Source organism: Salvia miltiorrhiza, chromosome 6 (assembly GCF_028751815.1).
Source record: "Salvia miltiorrhiza cultivar Shanhuang (shh) chromosome 6, IMPLAD_Smil_shh, whole genome shotgun sequence".
Classification (NCBI taxonomy): domain Eukaryota; kingdom Viridiplantae; phylum Streptophyta; class Magnoliopsida; order Lamiales; family Lamiaceae; genus Salvia; species Salvia miltiorrhiza.
This window is the reverse complement of record NC_080392.1, coordinates 29,741,793-29,766,872: the sequence shown is the minus strand read 5'-3', so window position 1 is coordinate 29,766,872 and position 25,080 is coordinate 29,741,793. Positions and strand designations below refer to the sequence as shown.

At 42.9% G+C, this 25,080-nt stretch overlaps 1 long non-coding RNA gene across 1 annotated transcript; it reads right to left on the bottom strand.

The window, feature by feature from the left end:
• Nucleotides 1–311: 311 nt before the first annotated feature.
• Nucleotides 312–4,632, bottom strand: LOC130989031 (uncharacterized). The gene is made up of 2 exons (XR_009090411.1): nt 2,645–4,632; nt 312–2,243 (listed from the first exon to the last, which is right to left on the bottom strand). It is a non-coding gene; the product is annotated as an uncharacterized LOC130989031 (long non-coding RNA).
• Between the last annotated feature and the right edge of the window lie 20,448 nt (nt 4,633–25,080).

Below are 25,080 nucleotides of genomic sequence, written 5' to 3'. Positions count from 1 at the left end.
AGGACCTAAATATTAATTGGGTACCTAAAATTCTTCTTTCTTGCAGGGTAAAACCAGGAAACAAAACAAGAAGAAAGAAGAAGCAAATGCCCCAAAGAATACCTGGTACCTAGAATTTTTTATCCCTAAAAAATAGGATACGAGAGGTGACAGGGGTATACACCCCCTACTCCCCCCAGTGTCATGCGCGTACTTTAGAAGTCAAGCACGATTGTTGAAGACCCAGTGAATAAATAATAGAAGATCCAATAAGTATATGATGAAACCCTTATAAATAAATCAAAGAAAACCCAATAAGTAAATCAGAGAAATAAACAAATCAAAAACTATTTTGATAGTAAAAAAATCTTGAAGTTCCAAAATCTGAAACATAATAAATCCCTCAATAAGCCTCCTGCACAAATACAAGATTCCAACAACACCGGTTTTTTGAGTATGCCAATTATTTTTTTTTTTTAATTTCTTGAAGATAGCACTGAGCAGGGCTGGAAATTTCCAAAGCTACCGAGAGGTCGCCGAGCAGGGCTGGCAATTTCCGAAGCTTCTGAGAAGTACCCGAGCACGGCTGGAAATTTCCAAAGTTACTGAGAGGTCGCCGAGCAAGGCTGGCAATTTCCAAAGCTTCCGAGAAGTCCCCGAGCAGGACTGGAAATTTCCAAAGCTACTGAGAGGTCTTGGCAAGGCTGGGCCTTTCCCAAGCTCCCGAGAAGTACCCGATCAGGACTGACAATAAATGTGCGGCTGCAAATCTCTCCTCGACGCCGAGAAAATCTCATGAAATAAACGCAGACCGGGTGTTTTCGTTGCGCCGTGTAGGTAATATGCAGGGCTGCCAGATTGATCCCCATCAACTCAATACTCGGATAAATACTGAGCCGACATTCCTGAAAAGTTACCTATTGCTGGCCAAGAGGTCTTGAACTGCACTGTCGTGCTTCTACACAGAGTAAAAATATAGCCAGCATTGAAGAATAATGACTGGTGAACTTGTGTCTATATGTATACATAACCCCAGTGCTGATATCCCTCTCTTCACGGCCACACTTCTTTGCAGATGGCAGAGAAACCTATCTCAATCCCATTCAAATCTCACAACCTCTAATGACTCCCTTAATTCGCCTCATTTGCTCCTGCCGAGACCCCAGAGATTTGAAGTATTAGCTATGTCCCTCTATCCACGAACAGGGCTGTCATAGTGTGTATTTCAGAATGATAACGTGCAAGGATATTATCCCCGCATAAAAGTAGTGCAGCTGCCCCAAGAAGTAATGAGTAAGGTTGGGTCGGTATTTTCAGCCTCGTCCTCTAATTTTAATTGAGTCGTCACGCATCTATTCATATCAGAAATTGATAAAAATCTCCTGATTTTGTAACCGAGAGATAAGCAAAATTAGATCACAAGAAATTAAGAAGTGTTGATTAATCATCAAGAAGTCATAAGCCCAGAAAACAATGCGCAGGGTCATTGATATCCCATCAACTCGCAGCGTTGTCCCGTGCCCATCACGGAGTTGTTATGGTCCAGGGGTCCGCCATGTGGAAAATAATAATGAGCAGGGCTGGAAAAATCCCGTTAAGAAGACCTGAACAGGGCTGTCCCGTAGTCCCTCATCAATTCGAGAATAGATGCATGGCTGGAAAATCCCGCCCTGCATCAAGAGTCCCGTCAAATAATAGATAGGACTGTCACGGCCTCAACTCCGCAACTGAAACCGAAGAAGAATCCCACGCAGGTCTGTAAATAGGAAGTCTCCCCTTGCGCCAAGAGATAAATCCAGTTGGGAATGAAGACAGGCTGTAAATTTTTCATTGCATCGATAAAAATCTTGAGCAGGGCTGAAGTTTATTACGCCCAAAGATCTTGAACAGAGCTGGAAGTGAATATACATTCCGTGCAACGCTAGAACCGGGTTTCGATCCTCCCATAAACCATGTCAGTATCTGTCCTCCTATCCGTATTTTACCATTTTTCCCAGTTAGTTTGAGAAGCTCCCCACAGCCAATGATAAATGTATTTAGAAATCCCCCCGAATTAGGAGCAGGCTTGTTGAACGCTACTCTGTCGGCTCGGTAAATAGGTACGGCTGGCTTCAGTACTCCATCAACCCTTGGTAGGGCTAGGAATCTACCATTGTATCGAGAAGCAGAGTTGTCACAGCCTCAAACCCCGAGAATCGTTCCCCACGCTGAAAATCAATTTCAAAATCAAAGCAATTTTGGTAAGATTACGTCTTTGTTCACAACTAAATAATAATAAGGGTTAATTGCATCAAAATACCGGACCTTTTTCCAAAATTTGGTTTTTTGACAAATTTTTTAATTGTAGCAAAAATTTTAGCTACGTTTCAATTTATTGCAATGTCCGTCTCGCGTATATTTTCGGCCAAATCCTTTCATTTCCGGCCAATTTATTTTAGCTACGTTTCAATTTATTGCAATGGATTTGAGATGACAATGTTTTATTACCCGACACGACATGCCACCTAAGTTTTACGGAGGTCCACCTCAGCATGGATTTGGCCGAAAATATACGCGGAACGGACATTGCAATAAATTGAAACGTAGCTAAATTTTTTGCTACAATTAAAAAGTTTGTCAAAAAACCAAATTTTGAAAAAAGATCAGGTATTTTGATGCAATTAACCCTAATAATAATAATAATAATAAGACAAAGATGCCAAAGCATATTCTAGATAACGAAGTCGAGTTCCGTGAGATTTCAGCTCAAGCATTATAATGAACAAATGTAGAGCTATGCCACATGCCCCCCCGAAATGTGGCTTCACCTGATACTGTTTCCTCTCGAAATACATTCCCTTCCTTCATTCGCTCCCATCCATGACATCGATAATCACTTCAACAACTTGCTGGTGTGAAATTTGATCGCAACTCCAATGATAAGTCCAGCCCAAAGTCCAACACAAACGCAAAGAGGCGAAGTTCCTGTGACGATCGACTGATAGAAGAGCAACTTTGTTTTTCTTTGAATGGCAGCTTTGAATTTTTCTCTAAATGACGGCTTCGTTTTCGAATCCCATATAGAAGAGCAGCAGCAATGCTTTTAAGGCAAGGAGATAGATACAATAGTATTGACAATGGTTTGTATATATATGTACTGCCTTGGTGTCCCTTTCTATTCACCTCTATTTTGTGCTAAAAACTTCTTCACAAACAGCTTTGCTCCGAGGCCTAAGCCACAATGACACACCCAAAGAGCTCATCATCTCTCAAATATCCTCTAAAAACTAGTTCTCAGCCTTATCTCAGCTCCTTCAAGGGCATGATTTTCCTCCCTGACCAGAACCCTCCGTCGAGCATATCGGCGGCCACTCCTACAGCGATGACCTTGTCGGCGCTGAACCCCCATAATATAATTTCACCAGACCGCCGAAAACTGCTACGTAAAAATCTAGGTGCTAAATCCCTTCCACACATATACTACTGTGAGCTACGTTCCTTGAACCATATTAGGTATGAGTGATATCCGGAGCTGCTCGAACGATCGGCGACAGACGACGATTTTCCAGAAACATAACCTCGCACCAAATATTGGAGCAAATGAGATTATAAGCAAGTTAAGCAAAAGAAATAAATCAATAAAAATATTAGTAAATGAAATCGCAACCCATAAACTTCTTGAATACAACCCAGCCCGGAAGTGTACTCCAAAAACATTGTGAAAGAAATCGTAGTAAAAAAAAACATAAATAAAAACACCCTGAACTCTGTCTCGGATAACCAGCACCTTCTGTCCAAACTCAGGCTTCGATACTACGGATGCTCCCAAACCAAAACTCAGACCAGCCACAGGCTGCCTATTCTCGAAATCAACAGCTCAGCAAACCATTAAACGGTTGTAAGCTCGGCATACGACCACATTTAGGCAAATTATCAAACATGTGTGAGGCATTCTTCACGAACGAGCGTCGGGAGCACAGCCTGACTCGTCTTCACCTGTTCAGTCCTATCTCATCGACTGAAGGCCAAAAAGAACGAGCTCCCACGCGCTACAGGGTCCTCACGCATCGGCGACTCAGATCCTGTAGCTACTGCTCCGATGTGCAGCTAAAGGAGACCGATGCCCGAGGGTGATGATTCAAGATGAGTTAAGTTCAGACTCTGGGGAGAATATCCCGTCGAGAATCGCGGGAGGAAGCAGCGAGAAGTTTTCAAAGAACTCATACATTCCCTGGGAGCTGCTTTGGGGCATCGCTCCTCTGCCCCGATTTTTGAAAACCCAGATTCTCCCATTTTGTAAAGAACTTCCTTCATCATCTTTTAGAGGATTGCCCCGATTTGCGAGGGATCCAACGATTCTCACCAGAGAATTTAGGAAGATAAGAAACAAGCGGTCAAGCCGCCAGCAATTAGAAAATCGAAGGAACCCCCTTGTTCTTTCTTTTTAAGGAAATCTTTTGATTAGGAAAGATGAATCACTCACTCTTCTCTAGCAAATTTGAAAATGAATTTTTGGTGAAAACCCTATTTATTTCTTTGTCTCCTTTTTTATTTATTTATTATTTCCCCTTTTCTTTGAGGCCCGATCTCCCAAAATCAAGATCGAACAACATAGTATAAACATTTCCCAAATTTAACATAGGAATTCTCAGTGGATCCGGTGGATCCAGCCTCACAATGAATTTCGTCTGCCCATTTTCAGAAAAAGATATAATATGGTATCGCAAAAAAAGAACAGATCCACAATTCCACCCTCAATTATTTCGAGTAACCAGAAATCAGGTTTAACACAAGTTCGTCGGAACTCACGACGCAACTCCGACTCGTTTTCCACAGACGGCGCCAGTTAATGAAGCAAAAAATATCACCCAAAGATAAAACGTGTAAAAATATAAGATAACAAGAGAATTTAACGTGGTTCGTGTTGGAAATCATTGACATCATCTAATGATACGCAGCGGAAATAACAGTCAAGGAAAAGATCTAGATTTACAATTGATTCATGTGTAGAGATTACAAACACACAACAACAATTAGAATAACTTACTTGTTGTGTATCAAACAATCTTGTAGCAATTCTTCTAGTAATCCTGCAGTTAAATCCACTACTATGGTATCCACGCATATTGCAGATTCGATGCATGAACAATTCCCGATGCACCATTCAATCATCGAAAGCTAGGAAATATCTGATTGAATTCTATAATGCTCTAAATGTTTTATCTCTTGTGATTTTACGTGTCTCACGTGTGTTCATCTCACAGACAAAAGAAATATATTCCTATTCTTATTAAACAAGCCGGGCTTTTCTTTTGTCTTCAACTAATTAATCCAATAGTCAAACTATTTACTAATTAATTAAAGCTTATTAGAATATATCAAATATATCCTAATCTAGTCCATATATATTTCAATCTCCCACTTGGACTAGCATTAGATTAAACACCAAGCACTATCTTTGCACCCTTGAGAGAATCAACAATACACATAAAGTGTGACCCAATAGGCCTCCATTATCGTCGATAATCAAATTAAAGTCTACACAAAACTCCTAGACTGCGTTGTGTAGCGAACTCGATATATGAAGAACGTTTACGTGGATTCTGTAAACAAAACCTTTATGCGAAGATATAGTAACATCATTTCATTCACGAACCACTCGATAGAGCCTAGAATTTGCCATTGTGTCTTTCCAATAGCTCAATCAATTTATCTCATCTTTATTAAATGACCTCCATCAATCATGTTCAACTTTTAAAGTTCGAACATATCAATTGCACTGGCCAGTGACTCAACGGTCAAGTAATATAGAGAAACTGAGTGTTCATCTCGAAATGTTAATCGAGGAATGAATCCTATCTTGGCACAACTACCACCTTCCCTTATATCCCGATATACCCAACACAAGCTGACTCATCCAAAAACACCTAACGGATGGACTCGAATTTATACGAGGTCGTCCTAGGGCGGTAAGGTGACTCAAGTCGTCTCTCAAGGAAGGCTTAGCAGGGCTTCAATTGTGCTACTCACAGGAAACAGGAAATAAACCTAAACATTCTAATCGGAAGATTGGGTCTGACACTCTCTCTTTAAATCTAGGCGTAATTAAATAAAGCTGGTAAAATTATCTAATGCCGAATCAACAGAAAGCATATAAACCTATCTAGGCGAACGATATAAAGCAGATTAAGAACGCAGAAAAGTCAATAGAACTAGGGTTCTGAACTAGTAATCTAGAAAGCAATAGTAAATCAACAATCATACCAACGATTATCTAGGCGAGAACAAAGAACAAGTAATTCATCAAGTTAACTCGAAGCACAATAATCTACGCAAAGGCAATAAACTACCTTTCGATTCTAAAGAAAACATAAACAAAGTTCTTACAGCGAGAACGATTCAAAACTTCAATCCGATGTGAAGAAAACTAACTTGATCTTCAATCCACAAAGCTAAAGATGTTTGATGATGTTTTAACTACTCTAAAACTAAGGAAAAACAAGGGAAAAATCGTCTGGAGGATGCTGGAGTCGAAGTACCCTTCAAAACCCTAAAAATTGGATTTTATAGGGTGAAAACGTAACTGCCGGAATTACACAGGGGCGGCGGCCGCCGTGGGACGGCGGCCGCCGTGACACGGCGGCGCCGTGAGCACCCTTCGCAATTCCTCTCCAAACAATGCGCGGCCTGCGCCGTGGACGGCGGCGCCGTGGGACGGCAGCCGCCGTGAGCTCAGACTCCCAACCGACTCCAAATGATGCCGAAACGCGCGGTAACTCCCGATTCCTGCATACGACAGAAGCACACCCAAAAGGTCATCGAGCACGTGAAAAATAGAGAACAAAAGTACGAAACGAGCTCGAATGCACAACAGGAAAACTCACAAAATCATCACAAAATAGGGCTAAACAACCCCCCCACACTTAAATCCTTGCTTGTCCTCAAGCAACAATCACAACATCGACAGAAAATCCACCAGCGATTCTTCTCACCAAGCAAACACAAACCAATCCAAGTCCTTCAAGAAATCAATGTCCCCCAATCAAGTGTTCAAAGCTAAGATTTTAAAAGTGCAACAACAAGGTGATACAACTCAATCCGATCAGACCCAGTTCTCCGCTAGGGGTGAATTTCCTAATGCAATTTCCTTTAAAATCATATCTCATCCTTTTTTCACATTCTTTCATTTTTTTCACATTTCTTTTTTTTTTTTTTTTGGGGTCAAGTTATTTTCGCTCTTAATAGATGGGCCATAATTCACGAGATTGAACTTTTGGAGGTGATCCAAAATATTCTCGTGTGGTTTCCCATACTCATAATGAAGCCATTAGAGGAGCAGAGACCCAGAGCTATCAAAAACTCAACAACCAACCAAACAATTCAACACAGAGAAAGATATTAGGAAATTGCACTGAAAACACTCCCCCTAGCATCTACCGGACAAATCACGTGAAGAGTTGCTCAACAGGGTGTTGCACCAAAACCTTAAACTAATTACACTTCATTGGGAACAAATCAGTCATGAAAGACAAGGATAACAAACAACACAGACACAATCCAGAATCGCCAGGGAACCACCATCAAACATGCGATGTACACTTAAAAACAAACAAGAAAACAAGACAAGGGGACCATTCGCCCCAACACACGAAAGCCCAAGAACACAACAAGAAAAACACCCACAGGAATTACAAATACCAACAAACACCCCCCCCACACTTAAAATCTGGCACTGTCCTCAGTGCAAACAAAAAGAGGGGTGAAAGAGGAAACTTCCCTAAATACCAATCCAATGGTGAGTCTGTAGTGTCCCACGATGTCTGCCCCAACTCTCATCCCTAGAACAGGCAATCTCCAACGCAACAACCTGCACCAAACAACAGAAGCAACAAAACAAAACACAAACAAAACGAAAGAAAAACGAAACAAGAAAAAGCAAGAAAACATGGGTTGGCTCCCATGCAGCGCTAGATTTAAGTCGCCAGCCCGACTAAGAGAACCCCTTAACCAAAATCCGATTGGAGCTCCAGCTGCCTTAGCGCCCTTGTAAACACATCTTTTTGAATTGCAGTTGCGGGTCCTCCAAATGAGCGTTCCATGCTCATATCATGAGATGCTCCTCTATCCACCCATCCAAGGAGATTGAGTGACACAACCTCATCGAGCTTCTCTTCCAGTGGCAAGGCAGACAGGAAGCCTTGCTCTATGTCATATTCCTCGTGCAGCTTATCCAGAGATTCCTGCTCAATGTCAACCTCATCCTGCAGGTTAGCAAGGAATTCCTCCACGATCTCGTCCTCCTCCTGCAGCTGATTAAGGAATTCCTGCACAATATAGTTCTCATCCAAAGCATCAAATGCTTCAACATAAGAGCAGGTTTGAATTAAGCGAGTGGGGGTAGTAGGTTTTTGATCAAAAACAGAGAATGTTACCGCTCTACCCGCCCCTACCATACTTACAGTTCCCGTACCCACATCGATGCGAGTACGGGTGGTAGCCATAAAGGGTCGGCCAAGTAGCACGAGATGCCCATTCTCGCCTCTAATCCCTTTTCCCTCATCAAGTACAACAAAATCAGTGAAAACACTAATCCCCCTCACGACCACCTCAACATCCTCAACAAGGCCTCGTGGGCTGCTAATGGAGCCGTCAGCTAGCTCTATCTTAATGTTCGTGCATTTCAGCTCTTTATTTCCCAACCTCTCAAAAATATCAAGCGACATCAAATTGACTGCCGCGCCCAAATCAAGCATTCCCAAAACCTTTTCAACCCCACCTAAGCTAATATCAAAAATAAAACTACCTGGATCTCCTTGCTTGGGTGGTGGCTGTTCTGGTGCAACAGTGACAGGTGGCAGCGGCTCACTGGGGCATTTAGTAGCCTTGATTGCTTGCACGACTTTGCTTCTCCATTTCCCCGTGGTTATTGGGGCAGTTTCTTTGATTACCGCCACGGCATGCGCTTGATGCGGCTGTTTGTCCTGATTTAGGAACTTCCCAGTTGGCTGTTCTTGCTGCAGCTGATTCAGGGCTCCTGTAAGTTGCCCAACTGTAGTCTCGAGACGCTTGATGGTAGCACTCTGAGACTCCATGTTCTGTTTGGTCATCTCCATGAAAGACTGCATGGTGTCCTCGAGAGACGGCTTCTGCGGTTGAGCTTGCTTCTGAAACTGTTGGGGAGCATTCTGGTATTGCTGCTGCTGCTGAAAATTCCCTTGTTGCATAGGAAACTGTTGATACTGCTGATACTGCGGGGGCTGCTGTTGCTGATAAGCTTGAGTGTAGTTCTGCTGCTGAGCTCTCCAACCCGAGTTGGAATTTTGTTGCCCTTGATTAAACACGGGCCTCTGTTCAAATTGAGGCCTCCCCGGATAGCTCTGAGCAGCATAGACCTCTGCTTCTCCTTCAGGTGTGCATTCCCCCATGCGATGGCACGCGTTGGTTCCATGACCAAAATCGCCACATATGCCACATCCTTCTGCTGGTGGCGCATGAACTGGTGGAGCCTTCACCTGGTTCATCGTGAGGTGTTGTACTTGCCTCATCAGGTCCGCTACTTGCTTCTGAAGCTCATTGTTGGGAGCTACTGCATTGGCTTCAACCCTCCTTCCTCTAACTGATTTATGTTGAGAACTCGCGGCAAGTGTTTCGAAAATCCCTTTGAGCTCATCAGCTGTCTTCCGGGCAATGTTGCCCCCTGCTGTACTGTCCACCATAAACTGTGCCGTCTGGATCAATCCGTCATAGAAGAACTGCATCAACATGACGGGTGATAGCTGGTGCTGCGGGCACTGGCGGAGGAGCTCTTGGAATCTCTCCCAAGCCTCGTGGAGAGGCTCGTCAGCTCCTTGCATGAAGTTCATTATTTGGCTCCTAATCTCTTGAGTCTTGTGATTAGGGTAGTACTTGAGCATGAACTTCTTACACGCCTCTCCCCATGTAGTGATGGAGTTTGGCGGCAGGGACAGCAACCACGTTCTCGCCCGGTCCTTGAGTACGTAGGGTAAGCACTTGAGTCTCAACTGATCCTCGGTGAGTTCCAGCAGTGGGAAGGTCTGCACTTGGGTGCAGAAATCACGGATGAACTGCAAGGCGTCCTCACTGGGCATCCCATAAAAGAGCGGCAACAGGTTTGAATCATTGGGCTTCAGATTATAATTCCGGACCGCCGTGGGAAGCACTATCGCAGAAGTGCTAGTGGTCCCAATAACAGGCCTGGAAAAATCTCCCATGTACTGGACATTCTGCTCCGCCATTGCTTCTTGGTCAGGATTAGGCCGAGCTTCTTCTTCTTCTTCTTCAGAATGCACTGAAGGCGTCTCCTCCACGGCTTCCAGGATGGGATCGGAAGCAATTCTCTCTTCACAGTTTTCCTCTTGAAACTGTGATTCCACAGGGTTCCTCGAACTGGACTCAGACTCCTCCTCCAGGGTTGAAAGGACCTCACGAGGTCGGTGAATGTTGTCAAAGTAAGGCACTAGCTTTCTCTTCAAGCTACGGCGACGTTGCATACACAACACTAACAAACCAAATCAAATGCACCGGAGGGAGAAAAATAACCGAGTCAAAAGAAATAAACAAAAATAAACACGGAAAACAACGCAACACAATCAAATGCCTAAAGCCTTCCCCGGCAACGGCGCCAAAATTTGACTCATCCAAAAACACCTAACGGATGGACTCGAATTTATACGAGGTCGTCCTAGGGCGGTAAGGTGACTCAAGTCGTCTCTCAAGGAAGGCTTAGCAGGGCTTCAATTGTGCTACTCACAGGAAACAGGAAATAAACCTAAACATTCTAATCGGAAGATTGGGTCTGACACTCTCTCTTTAAATCTAGGCGTAATTAAATAAAGCTGGTAAAATTATCTAATGCCGAATCAACAGAAAGCATATAAATCTATCTAGGCGAACGATATAAAGCAGATTAAGAACGCAGAAAAGTCAATAGAACTAGGGTTCTGAACTAGTAATCTAGAAAGCAATAGTAAATCAACAATCATACCAACGATTATCTAGGCGAGAACAAAGAACAAGTAATTCATCAAGTAAACTCGAAGCACAATAATCTACGCAAAGGCAATAAACTACCTTTCGATTCTAAAGAAAACATAAACAAAGTTCTTACAGCGAGAACGATTCAAAACTTCAATCCGATGTGAAGAAAACTAACTTGATCTTCAATCCACAAAGCTAAAGATGTTTGATGATGTTTTAACTACTCTAAAACTAAGGAAAAACAAGGGAAAAATCGTCTGGAGGATGCTGGAGTCGAAGTACCCTTCAAAACCCTAAAAATCGGATTTTATAGGGTGAAAACGTAACTGCCGGAATTACACAGGGGCGGCAGCCGCCGTGGGACGGCGGCGCCGTGACACGGCGGCGCCGTGAGTACCCTTCGCAATTCCTCTCCAAACAATGCGCGGCCCGCGCCGTGGGGCGGCGGCGCCGTGGACGGCGGCCGCCGTGAGCTCAGACTCCCAACCGACTCCAAATGATGCCGAAACGCGCGGTAATTCCCGATTCCTGCATACGACAGAAGCACACCCAAAAGGTCATCGAGCACGTGAAAAATAGAGCACAAAAGTACGAAACGAGCTCGAATGCACAGCAGGATAACTCACAAAATCATCACAAAATAGGGCTAAACACAAGCCGTATCTACCCCTTTGATTGGAGTGCAAACATTGTACTTGGTCAAAGTATATCATTCAATAAGTAAGATGTTGGGAACCTTGTGGAATATCCTAATCCTTGTTTTGATGATACCAAAATTCATAGGTCTTAATTATAATAGACTAGAACAGTTTTGAACTCAAGTGTTAGAGTTCGTTTCTAGTTTAGCTTGCGGTTCTGAAGACTGAAGGACGAAGAACTGAAGACTGAAGACTGAAGATACCAACTGAAGTATCAGTTGAAGAATCAGTTTGGAACTGATTACTTAATGTGTGCCACGTGGACTCAGCGGACTGATACTAAAGTCAAGTATCAGTTAAACATTCTTCCTCGGACTTATCTTCCAACGTTCAAAGGAAGCCACGTACTCACAAAAGTACAGCCGCATTAAATACAGAGATCTCAGGATCTTCTTATCTCTGCAGAGGTCATTCCTATTTGGTGGCTACTTTATCAGAGACGCCACATCTCCTGTCCCTCAAGAGAGCCGTTTCCACCAGACAAGGAACCTCGAAGATTGAAGCCTCAGCCCAAATTCGAATTGCTCTCCAACGGAAGAAATCTTGAGGACGTTCTACGCCAACGGATCTATTCAAGAGTTCTCCTAAAAATAGCGCTCGAGGATCACTTCAATCTTCACCGATTCAGCGACATAAGCTGAAGCTCTGCCAAAATCGCTACTCAGTCTAAAGCTTAACCTCCCCAAAGCTTGAATCGAAGAAGAGAATTCCAAAGCCAAAATCAGTCACTGCTGATTACACACATTCTCTTAGACCTTAGGCAAACCCCTGTTTACCTAGAAGCCAAGGTCAAACTTGCTCCAAAGAACTTGTTCTTTGCAGTATAGTTGGCACCCGTTCAAACCTCCTTTCAGGAAGAAAGATTTGAGTGTTTGAGTGATTCGGAGTTCAGGAAGGTACTCTGACTCTGAGAGTCTTAGCGCGGGTTGTGCTAAGCAAGAGAAATCCGACACGAGTGAAGTGTGGGTACTAAAGAAGTGGTTTCTTCAGTGGTACAGTTGTGTGCACCCGGTAAGCACACGGTTTGGTTTGCAGTGCACCTGTTAAGCACTTGCGGAGTGGAATGTTGGTCTGATCAACCGATCGTGGATGTAGGAAATGGTTTTTTCGAACTATGTAAAAGTCTCTGTGTTGTTTACAGCTTTCAGTTTTACTTTCCTACTTGTGCTGTTTCAATTGATAAACTGAATACTGAATAACTGCAAAAAAACCTAAAACCAACAACGTGCTCAACCGAGGCTATTGCGAAACTAAGTTTAATTTCCGCTGCGTATGATATCAGTCTGACTGATCTATCTTCTGATAGTCAGGAAGAGTGTTATCATATCTATTTTAGCAAACTCGACTGAAGCCCTTACGTGCATTAGTTAAGTTCTAGTAACTTAACTGATAACTCCTTACTGAAGAGCTTTTAGTATCAGTCGTCAACCCTGTTTTGTCAAAACTGTTTTCAGTTAACAGGCGTCACTGTTTGCGTGTATAGTTTCGTTTAGATCTCTATCTTGAGATCCCTCTGTTTGAGGAAAGAAAAATAGCCCATAGGTGTATTCCCCCCCCATACACCTATTCGAGACCTTCGGGACCTAACAATTGGTATCAGAGCAGGTTGTTCGCAAGAACACTCTGTATCTGAATAGGTTCTAATTGAACTAGATTCTTTCTCTCAAAGGTCTCGAAAAAGTTCTTTTTCTTTTTGTGCTTGCTGTCTGTTCTATCTGTTATTATCTGTTCTCTCTTTTTGATGTAGACTAACCACAACAGATTATCTTCTCTACCTATGTTCAGTATTGAAAAATACGACATATGGAAGTCTCGGCTTGAAAGCTTCCTCACCGCCCAACATTGCCGAATGTGGGAAGTCATCACCAGCGGACCAATCACCATCACCGAAACCGTCAAACGGGTTCCTGTTGATCCACGACAGGATCCTTACGATGAGGTCCAGCCGAAGCAAAAGGTAGACTTCTCCACCGAAGAAAGGAAACAAGATGAGCTTGACAACCTCGCCAAAAGCATCATCTCCGGCACCGTTCCCGAAAAGCATGTCATGAAGATCATCAAGTGCGGAACTGCAAAGGAGATGTGGGACATTCTTGAAAGAATGTGCGTAGGTTCCGAGGAAATCAAGGAGAATAAGCTATCCATAGCTTGCCAGAAGTTCGACTCCTTCCTCATGCTCAAGAATGAATCTGTCGAAGAAATAGACTCAACGAGAAATCAACCTGAAGATTCTTCGATCACTGCCACGAGGAGAATGGCAGATCTACTCAGTCGCTCATCAGCATAAGCCCGGCTTCAGTCAGCTCCCGACAAACAAGCTTTTCTCTAATCTCATTGCAAATGAGTTCGACCTTCAGAGAAATCTTGGAATCAAGAAGGCTGGAGAATTAGACGAAGATGGTCCATCAACCTCAAGAGGAGCAGCACTGAAAGCTTCAGCAAGAGAAGGGAAGAAGTAAATCAAGGAACCAGCGGAACTCAACCCTGAGGACTTCTTCAGTCAATATGCTTTGTTGACTGAAAGATTCAACAAGATGGAGTCCAAGTTCCGGAAGTACAGAAGGTTCCACAAGCAGCACTACAAAGGAAAGGAAAGAGAAAGCAACTCCAGACATTCCACTGATCGAAGCGGAGAAAGGAAGTCGGCCGCTTACGACATCAAAGACATGGAATGCTTTGGATGCAGAAAGAAAGGGCACTTTCGAAATGAATACCCTGAACTGACTCAATCTGAGCGCAAAGAGCTGAAAGCCAAGAAAGATCGCAGCTTTTCAAAGAAGAAAGCGATGGTTGCTGACGATGCTGATTCTTCCAAAGACATATCAGAATCATCCGACTTCGACAGCACCAGCTCAGACGATGAGAGTCAAGCCCTGATGGCCAATGGATCTGAAAGCGTGGCTGACAACAACTACGACAATGGAATGAATGGCTCAGAGGTAATCTCTCATTCAAAAACTCCTTATACTGATAACTTCCTGATGTTTTCAGGAGACCACTCAGAATCTGAAGAAAGCTCATCCGATGAAACTGACGAGTTTAATCAGCTCATGTCTGATCACTGTCAGTTGAGGAAAATGTTCGAAGATCTCCTCAAGCAGAATCAGAAAATGGAAAAGGAGATCAATGATGAACGAGCTAGGAATCAGACAATCATCTACTTTCCGGATGAAACTTGTCTTGATTAGCTAATCATTGAGAACAGTCGACTAGAAGAAAAGCTCAGAATCTCCAACTCGGAATGTGATAGAGCATCTCATGAGATCAAGAGGTTCAATCACAAGCTGGAAGAAACAGTCAAGGACTGCATGATGAAGTCACCCATGATGAGCAACTTTCCATCAAAAGGTCTTGTTGAAAGCATTGGAGGAAAGGTTGCAGCTGACAAAGGAAAGAATATCATGATCATTTCAAAGGACGATACTTCTGAAGTCACAACATCAAAAGAATCAAGAGATCATGATATGGATGAAGTTCGCAAACGCAAACTGATGGCTAGATCAAATGTTCCACCTCCACGGAGCTACAAACGAGCAAAGGAGGCCCCCAACCAGATCACCCTTCTGAGAAGACTGGAAAGCAGATTTCAGTCAAAGATCGGGGAAGGAACATCAGGAATCAAGAAGAATCTTCCTCACCAGCCCAGGGGGAAGAACGGGCACATCAGTCAGAAACTGAAATCAGTTCAGTTTCAGAAAGAACAACATCCATGGAGACAAAACAATAATGAGTCCAAATGAGCCAAGCGACATCCACGACGACAATCAACTGGACATCAATCGACTCATGTTCCACGATATCAGTCAAGTCTCCATCAGTCAGGAATGACTCGAGTATCTCAAGGAAGATACTTCACCGAGCAAAAAAGACCTCAACCACTCATCAGACAGAACTCTTACAAGAGTGAGGCCTTCAAAAGAAAATATCAACAGAAGAATGCTCGTGTGCCAACTGAAGCGCCAACAACTTCAGTCAGACGATCAGCAAAGCTCAAGAGATCGGCCAGATCAATTCTGAAGCAGATATGGGTTCCAAAGGGAACTCGAGCTAACATCGAAGGACCCAAATCTTGATTGGGTACCTGAAGTAACTCTTCCTTGCAGGTTAAAATCAGGAAACACAAAAAGAAGGAAGAAGTTAAAGCTTCAATCAGAACATGGTATCTGGATAGCGGCTGCTCGAAGCACATGACGGGCTACAAAGAATATCTATCTCAGTATGTTGAGAAAGCTGGATCCACAGTTGCATTCGGAGACAACTCAATCGGAGAAACAAAAGGCTATGGTGTGCTCAACATGGGTAACGCTAGTATCAGTAATGTTAGCTTTGTTTCTGGTCTTAAACATAATCTGTTGTATGTGAGTCAATTTTGTGACAGCGGTTTCACAGCGAAGATCAAAAAGGATGAATTCACTGTTAGAAACAATCAAAAGAAGGTGGTTTTGAAAGGTTTCAGACAAGGGAGTCTCTACGTCGTTTCATAGGAAGACAGCCCACCAGAAACATGCCTCATCAGCAAAAGCAGCTCGGAGCTCAACTGGCTGTGGCACAGGAGACTCAACTATCTCAACTTCAAGACGATCAACAAGCTTTCTATATATCAACTGGTAGAAGGTCTGCCTTCTATTGTGTTCAAGAAGAAGCAAGAATGTGAAGCATGTCAAAGAGGAAAGCAGACGCGAATGTCATTCAAGTCAAAGTCAGGACACTCCTCTGGAAGAATCCTTCATCTACTTCACATGGATCTGTTTGGCCCAATCTCTCCAAGAAGCTACAACGGTAGGAAGTACACCCTAGTTGTTGTGGATGATTATTCACGATACACTTGGGTTATCTTTCTCTTCTCAAAGAAAGAGACACTGGAGGAACTGCCAAAGCTGCTGAGAAGACTGAGCGTGGAAAAGGAAGTCAACATCATCAGCATCAGATCAGATCGTGGGACTGAGTTCCTCAATACTGTCATTCGTGAGTATTGTGATGAACAAGGAATCAGTCATCAAACTTCTGCAGCAAGAACTCCTCAACAGAATGGAGTTGCAGAAAGAAGAAACAGGTCTTTGAAGGAAGCAGCAAGGACGATGCTAGCCGAATCAAAACTCCACTTGAAGGTTTGGGCCGAAGCAGTCAACAACGCATGCTATACGCAGAATCGCTCATTCCTCACTCATATGGAAAAACTCCATACGAGTTATGGAAGAACAAGAAGCCTTCAATTACCTATTTTCATGCTTTCGGTTCTACGTGTTTCATCCACAACAATGAAAAGAAGAGGTTAAACACATTTGATAGCAAGGCTGATCCAAGAGTCTTTCTTGGATATTCTGGAACAGAACGATCGAGAAAAGCCTATCGAGTGTTTAATTCTCAAACTCTTTGTATTGAAGAAACACCTCATGTGGTCTTTGATGAGTCTACAGATGATTTCAGGGAACAGGAAACTGAAAGGTGTGTCCAGAACACTGAAGGTTCCAAAGCTGAAATCCACAACACCGAGCCCTTTACTGTCTTGGTGTGGGGACCAGGAAAAGATGAAGATACTGAGAAGCTTCAATATCAAAAGATCAGCCAAAGGTCTGAAGTTCAGACTGGAGCCAATGCAGATGGCATCAGTCAAGGGGGAACTCCAGTTGCTGAAGATCGAGTTGAACGTGCCGAAGCAGCTCCAGCTCAACTCTCCCCTGCTCCAGAAGGTGCTCAACACTTCAGAACCATTCTGACTGAAGAAGCCCCACCATCTCCAGAAGAGATCAAGAAGTATCGAAGATGGTTTGAACTCCACTCAAAGGAGAACATCATTGGAGAACCATCAGATGGCGTCAATACTCGAAGATCAATGTGCAACCTCGTCTTTGACATCAATCAGAACTGCATCAACGAAGATAAGATTTTCAGCTGTTTCTTATCATCTACAGAGCCCAAGGATGTTGAAGAAGCTCTGAAGTCCACTCAATGGGTCATCGCAATGCAAGAAGAACTCAATGAATTGAATCGAAATTCAGTTTGGGAGCTTGTGGATCGACCAGATGATGCAAAGGTGATTGGTTTGAAATGGACTTTCAAAAATAAGAAAGACGAAGAAGGAAACGTTATGAGAAACAAAGCAAGGCTTGTAGCAAAATGATACAGTCAAGAAGAAGGAATCGACTACGACGAAACGTTCGCTCCAGTTGCCAGATTGGAAGCAGTCAGACACTTCTTAGCATTCGCAGCTCACAAAGGTTTCAAGGTACACCAAATGGATGTGAAGTTTGTATTTCTCAATGGAGTGCTCACCGATGAAGTCTACGTGGAACAACCCCTAGGCTTTGAGGTTGCTGGACCAGAAAAGGCGTACAAGCTGAAGAAAGCGCTCTATGGCTTGAAGCAAGCTCCAAGAGCGTGGTATGATACTCTCTCGGAGTATCTTGTTGAACAAGGTTTCAAGAAAGGATCTGTGGATAGAACTTTGTTCACTCTCAAAGAAGGAGAAGATCTCTTACTGGTTCAGATTTATGTCGATGACATAATCTTCGGATCCAAATCCGAACGCATGTGCAAAAAGTTTGCTGACATCATGACCAACAAGTTCCAAATTTCCATGATGGGAGAAATGAATTTCTTTCTCGGATTGCAAGTCAAGCAGACCAGCGAAGGATTACTGATCAGTCAGTCCAAGTATTTTTTTTTTTTTTTTTTTTTTTTTTTTTGATCAGTCAGTCCAAGTATGCCAATGAACTGATAGCCAAGTTCGGTATTCAGCACATGAAATCAGTCAAGATCCCAATGAACACAAACTGGAAAGTTGATCCAGGTTCAGAAGGAAAATCTGTCTCATCGACGAAGTACAGAGAAATCATCGGATCATTGCTGTATTTGACTGCGAGCAGACCAGGCATCGCATTTGCATTCGGGGTATGTGCAAGATATCAGTCAGATCCAAAGGAAGCTCATTTGGATGCAACAAAGCGGATACTACGATATCTCAAAGGCACACCCAATTTAGGATTGTGGTACCCAGCAGACGACGACTTCAAGCTCACCGAATATTCAGACTTAGATTTTGCTTGATGCAAAATTTATCGCAAATCAACCTCCGGAACCTGTCAATTCCTAGGCAACAAGCTCATCTCTTAGTTTTCAAAGAAGCAGACTTCAGTCGCCACCTCCACAACTGAAGCTGAATATGTTGCTGCCGGAAGCTGCTGCTCACAAGCATATTGCTATTCGACATCACTTCATCCGTGATCACGTCGAAAAGAAGAATATCTCTGTGGAATGGATTCCAACTGCTGTTTAGAGAGCGGACTTGCTGACCAAAGCTCTTCCAGAAGAAAGGTTCAACGATCTGTGTGGAAGGATCGGCCTCATCAACCCTGAAGAGTGATGTTGTGTTTGAAGACTTTCTCAAACAGTCATGCTGACTGGTGGTCAACCAACTGCTGTTCTACGACTGCTGACAAGGAAAGCAAATCAAGACAAGCGCTCATCTGAAGAGAAGTCATCCTGATGATTCAACCTGGACCAAGTGGTATCGACTGACTACAATGATCAGTCGATCAGTAAGTATTTTTAAAGCTTACTATTTAAAAATCAGTTATTTTAGTTAAGAGCTTTGAGTTTTAATTCAAAATCTTTCTCTAACTGATCAGTTTTCTTCAAAACTTTTAACTCGAATTCTACTTCCAGCACCGTGGAAGTGCAGCCTGTTCCCTCTTCGGAACTGATGGGAAAGGACCGTGATCACCTTCCCAAAGGGATGTCTTTTGCTGAGACTCTTAAAGCTGGCTCGGGGCGTCCCGCTGATGTCCCTGCTCATAACTTTACTGTCCTGAAACCGAGCATGCTTGCGGACCGCCCATGCTTGTCGCTTTCTTCGGCTTTCCGGCAAAGACAGATCAAAACTTTCAAATTTTCTCTCCATGGTAGGATGTTTCTCAAAAAAGGGGAGGCGCCTCGTTTTGCTGCGGATCTTTTCGCCGAGCTTTCCGCTGTCTGGAAACCTAGCTCGGCATTGGAGGTTATTCCTTTGGGAAAGGGCTACTTCACTCTGAAGTTCACTTCACCAGCGGACTTTGACGTTGCTTTTGTGAAATCTGCTTGGCGTCTTCGTGTTGGAATTCTCTTCTTGCAAGCCTGGACTCCAAATTTCAACCCTAATAAGCTGGAGTCTTCCACGGCACATGTTTGGGTTCGTATTTTTAATTTACCCCATGAATTTTGGCATCCAAAAGTCTTGGTTGGTATTGCTAAGCATGTGGGCACTCCGCTCCTTGTGGATGGCTTGTCGACAAAGGCGTCAGTGGGTTATTTGGCTAGAGTTCTTGTTGAAATCAATTTAGCGCTGTCCATACCTGATTCTCTTGATGTGCAGAGCGATGGGGACATTTTTGAAATTGAGTTTAAATATGAGGAGTTGCCTTCTTTTTGCTGTCTTTGCTCTACTGTTGGCCACTCTACTGAGAATTGAAGGAAACTCTCCTCGAAGACAGATGGTGAGCCGTCTTCCCCGACTCAGCCGGCAGGGCAAAATGGAGGTCGACGTGGCAGACGGCGCCGGGCTCGATCTAGGCGGAGACGCGCCAGGAGCAGGAATGTTGTCCAGGCGCTGTCTTCTGACCCGTCGGAAGACAGGGAGGTAACGAAGGATCAGCCAGTTGCTTTGCCGGGTACAAAGGAGACTACTTCCTTGTCTCAGGAGGTTCATTCGGAGGACTCTCCTCGCACCCCAGTGGCTATTTCATCGGGTATCTCCACGTTTAATACGTTCGAGGCTCTTGAGGAGGGGCTGGTGACGGAGGTTGGGAAAGGACCAAACGATATGAGTATCATCAAGGACTCTTCTGTGAATCATGTGGAAGGCTCCTCGGCTGTCGTACGCTTCTTGAGTAAGAGTATTGAGGTAGTATCGGCGGAGGCGGATCTCTCTGGCTCGGACCCGTTGGAGGGTTCTTCTTCCCTGACGAAGAACGCGCAACCGGTGCAGTTGGTGGTCACTGGTGCTTTGGCGTTTGGGTCGCAGCGTCCCTTGGGTCCATCCTCCCCCCATCCGAAGAAAGTTCTGGCAGCTCGTCCCCCTCTACCCCAGGGTCGTGGGGGAAGAGGTGGGCGGACCCCGTCCACCGCCGACTCGGGACGATTTAGCTATGTTTCTTTTCGCAGTTCCTCCTCGACAGGTGGAGTTTCTATTGACCCCCTGGGAAGAAAGGGGGTAACAAGCCTTTGCTGACAGCGCGACGGGGTTGTTCCCCGGAACCTGCGGAATTCTTGGAAAAGGTTGCTTGATTCCTCTGGCGCTTGATCCCTCTGGCGCTTGATTCCTCTGGTGCTTGATCTCTCTGGCGCTTGATCTCTCTGGCGCTTGATCTCACTGGCGCTTGATCTCTCTGGCGCTTGATCCCTCTGGCGTTTGATTCCTCTGGCGCTTGATTCCTCTGGCGCTTGATCTCTCTGGCGCTTGATCCCTCTGGCGCTTGTTTCCTCTGGCGCTTGACTTCTCTGGCGCTTGATCTCTCTGGCGCTTGATCTCTCTGGCGATTGATCTCTCTGGCGCTTGATCCCTATGGCGCTTGATCTCTCTGACGCTTGATCTCTCTGGCGCTTGATCCCTGTGGCGCTTGATTCCTGTGGCGCTTGATTTCTCTGGCGCTCGTTCTTGTGGTTTTGTGCTCTACCCGGGATGACTCTGGCGTGGACTTTGCTCGGCCTCGGTTGTGACCCTTTGCGGTCTCGTCTTTAGTTAGTTCTTGTTGTTTTCTTTCTCTTCGCTTGGGTTTTTTTTGTCTTTTTCTGGTTTTGGTTTTTCCGGACTTTCCTTGTTTGCGCCTGTGCTCTCAAGGGTTTTTGTTTTTCTTCAATAAAATTTCTATTTCAGCAGCTTCAAAACTTTTAACTGATTGTTGGAAATTGGAATATCCGAGAAGGACAAGTATTTTAAAAGGGAAAATTTGTTTTGATTGAACTTGTCAAAATCTTCTCTAAAAATCTTTCCAACCTGTTGCCTCTGTGATAAAATTTCTTGAGAACCTCATTGACATGACATAATGCAATGATAGCTCTCACCTTTTTGAAACTTCAGTCCCCTGCAGTGACGGCGGACGTGAATTTTTCTTCAAAAACATTTTAGGCACAGTTTTCGAAAAACTTTTCATCTTCTTACTTGGTACAAATGTTGTCTATTTATACCATGCTGTCTTCACTCTTTTCTGCATCAACTAACAACTCTCCACAGCCTTCATTGTGAGAAAAAGTTTCAATCTTTCCAAAGTTGCAGAGAAAATTTTGTTCCGACTAAAGGAGAAATCAATGACTGCAAAGTCATGGAGTGGGAGAATGACGCTCACATGCCTGGTCTTCACCGGACCCTTCCACTGGATCTCAACGTCTCTCCGACGTCAAAGTTTGCTCTACCGTCACTTGTATCCAGCGAAGCGAGTGTCTTCCATCCTCATGCCCGGCACATGGGTTTGAAGTACCTGTCTGAAGAAGACGGTCTTCACCTGGGTCTCAGGAAAGCTTCTCACCTTTTAGTGAAGCTTCCATGTGGTGCAACAGCAATGAGCAGGAGCTCATTGTCAACCGGCACAACATCGACAGTACTAGTCCTCACGACTACCACTGATTCTATTTTTCATCCTCACCTTTTCTTTCCTCCATGTATGATGAGGCGCGCTTTGATCTAATTCTTTCATCACAACCTCACCATGCATTTCTTTCGTTTCTCCTTCCCACCTCTCGCACTCCTCTAATTCTTCCCTCCTCGTTTGTCTCCTCGCTCTCCGGATCGTATTTGTAGTTGCATCTCATGATTATCTCTAAGATGCTATGCATACTTTCCTTTCCTTCACTTTGCTCTTCTCCATCTCTCCGTCTCCATCATTTCTCCGTCTTCCTCTCTCATCTCTCTACCTCTCCATTGGCGTCTTCCTCCTTCTGCATCTAGGGACAAATCTTCCACAAATGCTTGAGAGTTGGAGTTGAAGTCCCATACGATCAATGCCTCCATCATCAGCTCTCTTTTTGATGTTGCCAAAAAGGGGGAAAGTCAGAAGTTAGAGAGAAACCTTCCCTAAGGTTGCTCCTGTTGGATTTGTATACTGAAAGCAAGAACTTTATGCTTGTATACAATGATTCCTGTTTTCACTATTTTTATCACCTATCTGATTGTGTTCATGATTGCATATGTATGTTCTTTATCTCTGTATGAGTAGATTATATGGTGTGTTGTAGATCACAGAAGACCATATAATTGGAATAACCTTAAGAGATATAATATGATCACAACCGAAATAACTCCAGGACAAGTTATTGGTTTAGGCTGCAGTATAGATGGAAGTAGTTTGTCTTGGCTACTTGTCTATACTGGTACGTCATTACGTATTGATAGGACCACAGTTTGAGATGTATTCTTCTATCTGACTTAAGTGAAGAATCAAGATCTCAGTGACTTATAAGATCTTAATACTAATAAGTATTCAGATATATATGTTAATTCGTATATCACTTTGACTTACTATGGGTGAAAGTTATATACTAACTCGAGTACTCTGTATCTTGGGTGATAGCGGTTAATATATGATATTTGATTATCTGTATTAGTACCCGTATCCGGTATAGGATAATGACATCCCCTTAAGGAGCTCAATAAGGTTTATTACGCTAAACCCTACAGGTTGATTAAGTTCAGGCGTAATAATAAAGTTTGAGTGGTACTGCTTAAGGAATTATTAAGAGATTAATTAATTTAAGCTGTCAGAGCTCTAATTAATTAATGGATGTCGGATATTTTAAATACGGAGATTTAATAAGTCTAAATACAACCCCCGACTCATCACCGGCAAGGGGTAAGTCAGTATCGGTTCTCTAGTGGAATGAACTGATATTTATAAATTAATTATGGTCTGGGCTGACCATAGATAAATTAATTTATTTGAGGCCCATCTTTATTCCTTGTATCTGGTCCCCGGTGTTGGATTTGTATACTGAAAGCAAGAACGTTTTATGCTTGTATACAATGTTTCCTAAGTTCACTATCTAATCTCCTATCTGATTGTGTTCATGATTGCATATGTATGTTCTTTATCTCTATATAAGTAGATTATACGGTTATACGGTGTATCACAGAAGATCGTATAATTGGAATAACCTTAAGAGATATAATAGGATCACAACCGAAATAACTCTAGGACAAGTTATTGGTTTAGGCTGCAGTATAGATGGAAGTAGTTTGTCTTGACTACTTGTCTATACTGGTACGTCATTACGTATTGATAGGACCAACAGTGAGATGTATTCTTCTATCTGACATAAGTGAAGAATCAAGATCTCGGTGACTCATAAGATCTTAATACTAATAAGTATTCAGATATATATGTTAATTCGTATATCACTTTGACTTACTATGGGTGAAAGTTATATACTAACTCGAGTACTCTGTATCTTGGGTGATAGTGGTTAATATATGATATTTGATTATCTGTATTTGGTGTTTAACTGTAACACCCCGTACTTTTCCTCATGTTGTGAAATAGTGTCTTAACACTATTGAGAGTACTGAGATGTCGAAATACGAGACTATTTTTTTTTATGAGCAGATAAGACAGATTGTCTTTTAAATAGAAATACGAGTGAATAAACCGATGATGGAATTAGAGTGATGAGATTTGAGAAATGAGTTGAGATAGAGATGCTGATTGAATTGAGCTGAGATTTTATTTTATTTCCAACTACCGGGAATAGAGTTACCGGATACCGAGTTATCAGAGATTGACTGTCCTATTAAGAAAATGGGAATAATGAGTTGGAAATAGAGTCGAGGAAGAAAGAGTGAGAAACCTTGATAAATAGAGTCGGTCTGAGAGACGTTTAGTCTGTTTGTGTTTGCCGACTACTTTGATGTGATGATATGTGAATTTACGTGACTGATTGATTATGTGATTTTGTTACGTGAGTCATTTTAACCAAGTTATTATGATTTTTATTTGAGACTTTAGCACTTGGAATTTTTATTAAGTTTGCAAAGCAAGTGCAGTTTATTTTTACCGGAAAATCGAACGATGCCGGTTTATGGAAATTTTTCCAAGCATAATTTTTTTTAAATTATTTTTTTCCTATGATGAGGAATATTATAATTGAGTGGGTGCACTAATATTAGTGCTATAATTATTTTATTTTGGTCACATGAATAATTATACTATGGTACTTTATTAATGAGTAATATTTCCATAGTTTTTGTGATTATTATTTAATCACCCTTCTCACATGATTTATTTTTAATTTCCCAAGTATGAGACTAATTACTAAAATTTACTAAGTGTAGAGATTGAGAGAGTAGAGATTTAGAGAGTAGAGATTAGAGAGAGTGTAGAGATTTAGAGAGAGAGAGATCAAGGCATTAATGCCAAATATTCTATAAGATTATCAAATCCTCTTTAAAGATTCACAAATCTTT